Here is a 9,958-nt window from a genome sequence, read left to right as displayed (position 1 = left end):
TTTCCCTTGCGCTTCCCGATCAGCTTTTTCCAAAATCAGCATCCTCCATCTTCTTCTTTAATGCTTCCTTTTGTTGTTTCACCTTTCTCTCTTCTTGTTCTGTTAAGTCCTTGTGGACTGCCTCATAACTTGGAATGGCCGGGTGCAAGTTATGCATATGCCCAGTCATATAAGTTAACTTGGCCTGCGTGTTTATGCTAAACTCTTCCCGATGCAATTGCCTTCCTTCGTTGAGCACGTTGAACTCGTTGAATGTTTTCATTTGGGCTATCTGGCGTTGATTGAATTCTTGAAGGCGTTTGTCTTGGCTCTCTTGCTTTTCTGTCACTTGATTAATGGCTTGGGTGAGCTGGGAGTAATGATCTTGTTACAACTCCATTTGCTGTTTCTGCCACTCTCTTTGTTGATCCATCCAACTAGAGAGTAATTCTTCTTGACGATCCATCCTTTGAGATTGAACATGAAGTTGTTGTTCTTGTCCCTCCATATAGCTCCTTGCCATATCTTCAATGGCTTCCTTGATTTGAAACAGATTTATATTGGTTGAATCATATTGCCCTTCTTGCTAGTACCGTGTTTGTTGGGGTTCTTCTTGGTGAGGTTCTTCTTGGTGGGGCTCTTCTTGTGTAGTTCTTTTCCTTATATGAGGCCTCCTTTGCTATTGAGTAGGTGTCACATAGTTTATGCGTTGGAGCGTGACTAACCTCCCAGGATTTACCCATTGTGGATTGTTGTCTTCGAATACCACCTTGGCTTTCATGGATAGTCTCAAGATGGTAGCTCGAGCAATATTGACCTCAGAATTGTTTGCGGCTGGAAGGATAAACCTCCTTACTAGCTCAAACCATCCCTTGGCTTCTGGGATGAGGTCTCCTCTCCTAATGAACCTTGGCCTCTTGTCTGAATACCTTTCCCAATCAAACCCAATAACACACATATCATTCACAATTTCTTCAAGTTCATCTTCCTTGGGAGCATTACTTATTCTTACTTGATAGCTAAGCTTATCAAAATATGGTGATTTCAGCTGAAGAGTCCTTGTTATAGCGTTGGGGCTGAAGTCCACCTCTGTTCCTCTCACGTAGCTTTTGAAGGTGGGAGCCCTAGTACTGTCTTCTCTGGCCACATTGGCATAGAACTCCCTGATGAGGTTTGCATTTATCTTCGTCTCTGGGTTGGTGAGCTTTTGCCAGCCCCTCTGTGCAATCTTCTCTCTAATCTTTAGGCACTCATCCTCGTTGAATTGGAATGTTAACTCTGGCAATATTTTCTTGTTTTTGATCCGTTCATATTGAAGCTCATAGAAGGCGGTCTTGAATCTCCCGGTGTCGAAAGGAAGCTACTCCATAGGCTCCTTTCCTCTTCTCCTTTTAGAGCTTGACGAGGCCGTGCGGGAGACTTGGTGTGTGAATATATGTTTGTTGCTCACAAGACGCAGCCAGGAGAGTGTGTATGGAACTTTTGGTGGAGAATGGAGTATGTGTGTTCGAGAGAAGGAAGAGAGATGGATGGGAGTGATGATTGCGTATGAAAAGGTTGCAGAATAGGGATCATTTATATAGAAGGATGATGGGTGTTTGAAGGGTGGATTGATAGTGTTGTTTAATGATGGACGGTTGGGGTTTGCCATTGGATGAGTACAGGGATCACCTTTTTTATGAGGGTCTTGGTTCGGTCTCCAAGGTTATCCAACTCCCAATGTTGCATGGCAACACTTTCCAAGATACTCCCCTTGAAGACAAGTGTGTAAGTTCCTTGGTATAGTGGCCGAATCTCCCTTCTTTGATTGTCCTATCAAGTGCCATCAATACCCTTTTTGATTTCCTATACAAGACAAAAGGAATGCAAAAAGTCAAAAATTATTGGTGGGGCAAATTAAAATGTGAAATAGCTCCTATTAAAATCTTTTTCTTTTGTTTTTAGAATAACTAAATAACTAAATGCTTTTCATGGATACAAATCAATCGACCACTCATTCTCCCATGCATGCAACGTTGGTAACACCAAACTTGTTTGTGATCATATGTTGCAACAAGATTCGAAAGGAATCTCGTACCCCTTGAGTGTGTTCAAGCCCTCTTGGTGTGCCTTGAACACCTAACTTGTCATGTACTATATGCTGCATGTAGGGATGCTTATGTTGTTTGTCGAAATTGATTTAGAATCCATGAACTTTACTTTATTACTACTATTAGAGATTAAAAAGAGAGGGTATAGAACATGGGTTGCCTCCCATGAAGCGCTTCTTTAGCGTCATTAACTTGACGTTTGGCCCTAGTCAGGGTGGTTGGTAGTGCTTCAAATCTTCCCCCCTTGTCGTGAACCTATTTCCATTGGCTTTATTAAGAAGTTCCACATGTTCTAAGGACAAGATTTTATTGATAGTGTACACTGGTGGCAGCTGAGATGGAATAGTGGGGAGGTGAGGTGGTATAGATGGAAAGTATGTAGAGACCACTTCATCTCCTGGAGAGAAATCTTCTGTAGGAATTTTCTTGTTTTTTCATCCCCTTGGGACTTTTTTTTCTTGTGTTCCTTGATGTCCTCTTGTTCCTTGTGGTTTCTTCTTTCAGGAGGGTTCTGTTGCTTGTCTTGTATGACTCTGATGGGTCTAGTTCCTCTTGGATTACACTTGGGTGTTGCTCATTCTGATCACACTGGTTGTTACTAATGAGGGGTTTTCAGGTGTGGTACTTGTGCTCCCTTGTTTGGCTCTTCCATCAGCTCTTTCTTGTGCTCTTCCTCTAACTCCTTGTTATCATGATATGCTTCTTGTGAGGGTTCGAAAACATTGAAGGTGAGCTGTTCATCATGCATTCTCAATACTAGCTCCCCTCGCTCCACATCTATAGGTGCTCTGGCTATGGCTAAGAATGGCCTCCCAGAATGATGGGGTGAATAGGATTCTCTTCCATTTCAAGGATAACAAAGTCTGTGGGGAGGAAGTAGTTCCCAACCTTTACTAACACATTCTCAACCACTCCTATTGCCTGTTTTTGGGTTTTGTCAGCCAGTTTGATGATTACATCTGTGGGTGTTAGCTCATTGATTTGAAGCTTTTTCATGAGGGACAGAGACATTAAGTTGATGCTTGCTCCGAGGTCACAGAGCCCTTTATCAAACATTATCTCTCCTATAGCACAGGGAATGTGGAAACTCCCTGGATCCTTCTTCTTTATAGGTGGTCCTGTTTGGATAATAGCACTGCACTCCCTGTTCATCTTTATTGTTTGTCCACCCTTCAATGAACTCTTTTTGGCCAGTAGCTCCTTTATATACTTGATGTAGGAGGGCATTTGCTGGAGGGCCTTAATAAATGGTATATTTACATCAAGAGATGCAAACATGTTGAGAAACCTTGAATACATTCTCCTTGCTACACCTCCTTTGAGCCTTTGGGGAAAGGGTGCATATGGGTTCAGTGTCTCCCTTTTCTTTAGCTCTTCCCTGAGTGTAGGTTGGGGTGCATGGTTTCTTTCTTCATGATTTTCCATTCGACTGTCTTGGAGGTGTTCTACTTCCTCCATACTCCTCTCATCACTTGTGGTGATCATCTTGCATTCTTTCCACCTTACTTTCTTTGTTTCTCCTATTGGGTTCTTCTCTGTGTCACTTGTAAAACCATCAGTGGGTTTGGGAATTTGTTGAGATAGATACCTTACTTGGGACTCCAGTCTCTTGATGGTTTTCCCTTGGTTTTTGATATTGGCTCGCACTTCATCCTTAAACACCTTGTTGTCTTGGACTTCTCTATATATGTCTTCAAGTAGACTCTCAATTTTGGAAAGCCTATCCTCGGTTAGTGATGGTGAGTTGAGATTAGGTGGTTGTTAATAGGATCTTTGTGAGGGATGCTGGTGAGTTGCATTGTTGTTGGGATTGTGGTTGTGACGTCTCTGGTCTTGGCCTTGGTCTTGTTGATTTTTCCATCTAAAACTGGGCGATTTCTCCATCTAGAATTGTAAGTTTTGGAGTATGGATCATGGATTTGTCTAGGTGAGTTTCCAACATAGTTGGCTTGTTCCCAGTCAGCCTCTTCTACTATATTCACTCCTTCTTGAGCTCGTGATGAGGTGATGACTGTTGCAACTTGATTTTCTTCCACCTTCTTAGTGAGATCTGCTAGCTGCTTGGTGATCATCTTATTTTGAGCCAGCAATGCATCCATGTGGTTCAGCTCCATTACTCCTTGAGTGTTACTTCTTTCAGAGGCTGGTGCACGAAATTGTGCTCATCAACAATGGTGCCAAAAACTTGGTAGCGCTCTCAAACGTGAATCATACTTAGTCACAACTCTGCACAACTAACCAGCAAGTGCATTGGGTCATCCAAGTAATACCTTACGTGAGTAAGGGTCGATCCCACGGAGATTGTTGGTATGAAGCAAGCTATGGTCATCTTATAAATCTAAGTTAATTGGATAGTAAATGTTATGGAGTTTTCGAATAATAAATAAAACAGAAAATAAAGATAGAGTTACTCATATAATTCAATGGTGGGAATTTCAGATAAGTGTGTGGAGGTGCTTGTCCCTCTTTCAATCCTTCTTATTCCTTTCCATGGCAAGTTGTATGTATGGCATCACTGTTGTCAATGGCTACATCCCATCCTCTCAGTGAAAAAGGTCCAAATGCTCTGTCACGGCACGGCTAATCATCTGTCGGTTCTCGATCATGTTGGAATAGAATCCTTTGATTCTTTTGCGTTTGTCATCACGCCTAACAATCGCGAGTTTGAAGCTCGTCACAATCATTCAATCCCTGAATCCTACTCGGAATACCACAGACAAGGTCTAGACTTTCCGGATTCTTATGAATGCCACCATCAATCTAGCTTATACCACGAAGATTCTGATTAAGGAATCAAAAAGATATGCACCCGGTCTAAGGTAAAACGGAAGTGGTTGTCAGTCACGCGTTCATAGGTGAGAATGATGATGAGTGTCACAGATCATCACATTTATCATGTTGAAGTGCAACGAATATCTTAGAATAAGATCAAGCGGAATTAAATAGAAAATAGTATTAATTGCATTGAAGCTTGAGGTACAGCAGAGCTCCACACCCTTAATCTATGGTGTGTAGAAACTCCACCGTTAAAAATACATAAGTGATGAAAGTCCAGGCATGGCCGAATGGCTAGCCCGCAAACGTGATCAAAAGATCAAAAAATACAATCAGAGACTAGACAATCAAAGACACTGAATACAATAGAAAAAAAGTCCTATTTATACTAGACTAGCTACTAGGGTTTACAGAAGTAAGTAATTGATGCAGAAATCCACTTCCGAGGCCCACTTGGTGTGTGCTTGAGCTGAGCTTGAGCTTTACACGTGTAGAGGCTTCTTTTGGAGTTGAACGCCAAGTTGTAACATGTTTTTGGCGTTCAACTCTGGTTCGTGACGTGTTTCTGGCGTTTGACTCCAGAATGCAGCATGGAACTGGCATTAAGTGCCTGTTTACGTCATCTAATCACGAATAAAGTATGAACTATTATATATTGCTGGAAAGCTCTAGATGTCTACTTTCCAAAGCCATTGAGGGTGCACCATTTAGATTTCTGTAGCTCCAGAAAATCCATTTCGAGTGCAGCGAGGTCAGAATCCAACAGCATCAGCAGTCCTTTGTCAGCCTTTTATCAGAGTTTTACTCAGGTCTCTCAATTTCAGCAAGAAATTATCTGAATTATAAAAAAACACACAAACTCATAGTAAAGTCCAGAAATGTGAATTTAGCATAAAAACTAATGAAAACATCCCTAAAAGTAGCTAGATCCTACTAAAAACTACCTAAAAACAATGCCAAAAAGCGTATAACTTATCCGCTCATCACAACACCAAACTTAAATTATTGCTTGTCCCCAAGCAACTGAAAATCAATTAGGATAAAAAGAAGAGAATATACTATAAATCCCAAAATATCAATGAATATTAATTCTAATTAGATGAGCGGGACTTGTAGCTTTTGGCCTCTGAACAGTTTTGGCATCTCACTTTTTCCCTTGAAGTTTAGAATGATTGGCATCTCTAGGGACTTATAATTTCAGATAGTGTTATTGATTCTCCTAGTTAAATTTGTTGATTCTTGAACACAGCTACTTTTATGAGTCTTGGCCGTGGCCCTAAGCATTTTGTTTTCTAGTATTACCACCGGATACATAAATGCCACAGACACATGACTGGGTGAACCTTTTTAGATTGTGACTCAGCTTTGCTAAAGTCCCCAGTTAGAGGTGTCGAGAGGTCTTAAGCACACTCTTTTTGCTTTGGATCACGACTTTAACCACTCAGTCTCAAGCTTTTCACTTGGACCTGCATGCCACAAGCACATGGTTAGGGACAACTTGATTTAGCCGCTTAGGCCTGGATTTTATTTCCTTGGGCCCTCCTATCCATTGATGCTTAAAGCCTTGGATCCTTTTTACTCTTGCCTTTTGGGTTTCACTGTTCAAGCATTCATTCAGAAAACAAAAAGTATTGTCACCACATCAATATAATTAAACTAAATTCAAGGATAATTTTGAAATTCATGTACTTCTTGTTCTTTTGAATTAGAAACATTTTTCATTTAAGAGAGGTGAAGGATTTATGGAATTATTCATAGCCTTAAGACATAGTTACTAAATACTAATGATCATGAAGTAGAGACACAAAACATAAACACACATATAGCATAAAAATAAAAAAACAGAGATAAGAACAAGGAAGTTAAGGGATGAGTCCACCTTAGTGAGGGTGGTGCCTTTTTGAAGGACTAATGGTGCTTTTTGAGCTCCTTTATGTCTCTTCCTTGCCTCTGTTGCTTGATCCCTAGTGATTTTGGTGCTCTTATCCTTATTTGCTCCCAATAGTTGTGTGGAGGAAAATGTATCCCCTGATGTATCTCAGGGATTTCTTGATGAGGGAATTCCTCATGCTCTCTTGATGTGCAGTCAAATGCTTTTCTACTGAGCTATAGACCCTTAAGATGAATCTCTCCATCTCCCATGACTCAGAGGTGGAAAAAAAAATTTTTGTCTTCCCTTTTTCTCCTTTTTTTGAGGTTTCTCTGGCCTTAGATGCAATCAATGGTTATGGAAAAACAAAAAGCTATACTTTTACCACACCAAACTTAAAATATTGCTTGCCCTCGAGCAGGAAAAGAAAGAATAGATGAAGAAGAAGAAGATATGGAGGAGAGGGATAGAAGGTTGTGTTTCGGTCAAGGTGGAGAAGAGAGGGTTGTGTTGTGTGAAATTTAAGGAGAATAGAAGGGTTTATATAGTGAGGGGAAGAGTGGATGGATGTGAGTGGTGAAGGGGGTAATTGGAAAGAGAGATTGAGTTGATTGGTAAAGGGTTTGGAGAAGAGTGTTTATTGGAAAGAGAGCATGCATGTTGAGAAGAGGGGAGAATATGGTAGGTGGGGATCCTGTGGGGTCCACAGATCCTGAGATGATCTTGTGTGGTCCACAGATCATGAGGTGTCAAGGATTTACATCCCTGCACCAATTAGGCATGTACAATGCCTTTGCATGCAATTCTGCCGTTTAAACGCCGAGGGGATGCATGTTCTGGGCGTTCAACGCCCAACTGCAGCATGTTTCTGGCGTTGAACGCCAGTTCCATGCTTGTTTCTAGCGTCCAGCGCCAGCTCTCCTTAGGGTATATTCCTGGCGTTTAAACACCAGGATGCTGCTTGTTTCTGGCGTTCAACGCCAGATCCATGCTTTGTTCTGGCGTTGAATGCCAGCCAGATGCTCCTTACTGGCGTTTAAACACCAGTAAGTCCTTCCTCCAGGGGGTGATTTTTTTTCTGCTGTTTTTGATTCTGTTTTTAATTTTAATATTTTTTTCATGACTCCACATGATCATGAACCTAATAAAAAATAAAAGAACAATGAAAATAAAATAAAATTAGATAAATAAAAATTGGGTTGCCTCCCAATAAGTGCTTCTTTAATGTCAATAACTTGACAGTGGGCTCTCATGGAGCCTCACAGGTGATCAGGTCAATGTTGTAGACTCCCAACACCAAATTTAGAGTTTGGATGTGGGGATTTAACACCAAACTTAGAGTTTGGCTGTGGCCTCTCAACACCAAACTTAGAGTTTGATTGTGGGGGCTTTGTTTGACTCTGTATTGAGAGAAGCTTTTCATGCTTCCTCTCCATTGTTAAAGAAGAAGATCCTTGAGCCTTAAACACAAGGTAGTCCCCATTCAATTGAAGGGCTAATTCTCCTCTGTTAACATCTATCACAGCTCCTGCTGTGGCTAGGAATGGTCTTCCAAGGATGATGCATTCATCCTCCTCCTTCCTAGTGTCTAAGATTATGAAATCAGCAGGGATGTAAAGGCCTTCAACCTTTACCAACACGTCCTCTACCAATCCATAAGCTTGTCTTACTGACTTGTCTGCCATTTGTAATGAGAATAAGGTATGTTATACCTCAATGATCCCCAGCTTCTTCATTATAGAGAGTGACATAAGATTTATGCCTGACCCTAGGTCACACAGAGCTTTCTCAAAGGTCAGGGTGCCTATGGAACAGGGTATTACGAATTTGCCAGGATCTTGTCTCTTTTGAGGTAAAGTTTGCTGAACCCAGGTATCTAGTTCACTAATGAGCAAGGGAGGTTCACCTTCCCAAGTCTCATTACCAGATAACTTGGCATTTAGTTTCATGATAGCTCCTAGATATTGAGCAACTTGCTCTCCAGTTACATCTTCATCCTCTTCAGAGGAAGAATAGTCTTCAGAGCTCATGAATGGCAGAATGAGGTTTAATGGGATCTCTATGGTCTCTATATAAGCCTCAGATTCCCTTGGGTCCTCAATAGGGAACTCATTCTTGCTTGAGAGATGTCGCATGAGGTCTTCCTTATTGGGATTCACGTCCTCTCCTTCCTCTCTAGGTTCGGCCATATTGATTATATCAATGGCCTTGCACTCTCTTTTTGGATTCTCTTCAGTATTGCTTGGGAGAGTACTAGGAGGAATTTCAGTGATTTTCTTACTCAGCTGGCCCACTTGTGCCTCCAGATTTCTGATGGAGGACCTTGTTTCACTCATGAAACTTAAAGTGGCCTTAGACAGATTAGAGACTAAATTTGCTAAGTTAGAGGTACTCTGTTCATAATTCTTTGTCTATTGCTGAGAAGATGATGGATAAGGCTTGATATTGCTGGGCCTATTTCTTCCACCATTATTAAAGCCTTGTTGAGGCTTTTGTTGATCCTTCCATGAGAAATCTGGATGATTTCTCCATGATGAATTATAGGTGTTTCCATAAGGTTCACCCATGTAATTTACCTCTGCCATTGCAGGGTTCTCAGGATCATAAGCTTCTTCTTCAGAAGATGCCTCTTTAGTACTGTTGGATGCATGTTGCCATCCATTCAGATTTTGAGAAATCATGTTGACTTGCTGAGTCAACATTTTGTTCTAAGCCAGAATGGCATTCAGAGCATCAATTTCAAGAACTCCCTTCCTTTGAGGCATCCTATTATTCACGGAATTCCTCTCAGAAGTGTACATGAACTGGTTATTTGCAACTATGTCAATAAGTTCTTGAGCCTCTGCAGACGTTTTCTTTAGGTGAATGGACCCACCTACAGAATGGTCCAATGACATCTTAGAGAACTCAGATAGACCATAATAGAATATATCTATCATGGTCCATTCTGAAAACATGTCAGAAGGACATCTTTTGGTCATCTATTTGTATCTCTCCCAAGCTTCATAGAGGGATTCACCATCTTTTTGTTTGAAGGTCTGAACATCCACTCTAAGCTTGCTTAGCTTTTAAGGAGGAAAGAACTTAGCCAAGAAAGCCATGACTAGCTTATCCCAGGAGTCCAGGCTATCTTTAGTTGAGAGTCTAACCATGTTCTAGCTCTATCTCTTACAGCAAAAGGGAAAAGCATGAGCCTGTAGACTTCAGGATCTACTCCATTAGTCTTAACAGTCTCACAGATCTG

The 9,958-nt window shown here is 41.2% G+C and overlaps 1 non-coding gene across 1 annotated transcript; it reads left to right on the top strand.

The window, feature by feature from the left end:
• Nucleotides 1–9,669: 9,669 nt before the first annotated feature.
• On the top strand, nucleotides 9,670–9,773 carry LOC127741955 (small nucleolar RNA R71). Its single transcript, XR_008003142.1, has one exon. It is a non-coding gene; the product is annotated as a small nucleolar RNA R71 (small nucleolar RNA).
• Nucleotides 9,774–9,958: the final 185 nt, after the last annotated feature.

This window comes from Arachis duranensis, chromosome 9 (assembly GCF_000817695.3).
Source record: "Arachis duranensis cultivar V14167 chromosome 9, aradu.V14167.gnm2.J7QH, whole genome shotgun sequence".
NCBI lineage: Eukaryota > Viridiplantae > Streptophyta > Magnoliopsida > Fabales > Fabaceae > Arachis > Arachis duranensis.
The sequence above is the reverse complement of the archived record's forward strand: the minus strand, read 5'-3'. Positions and strand labels throughout refer to the sequence as shown.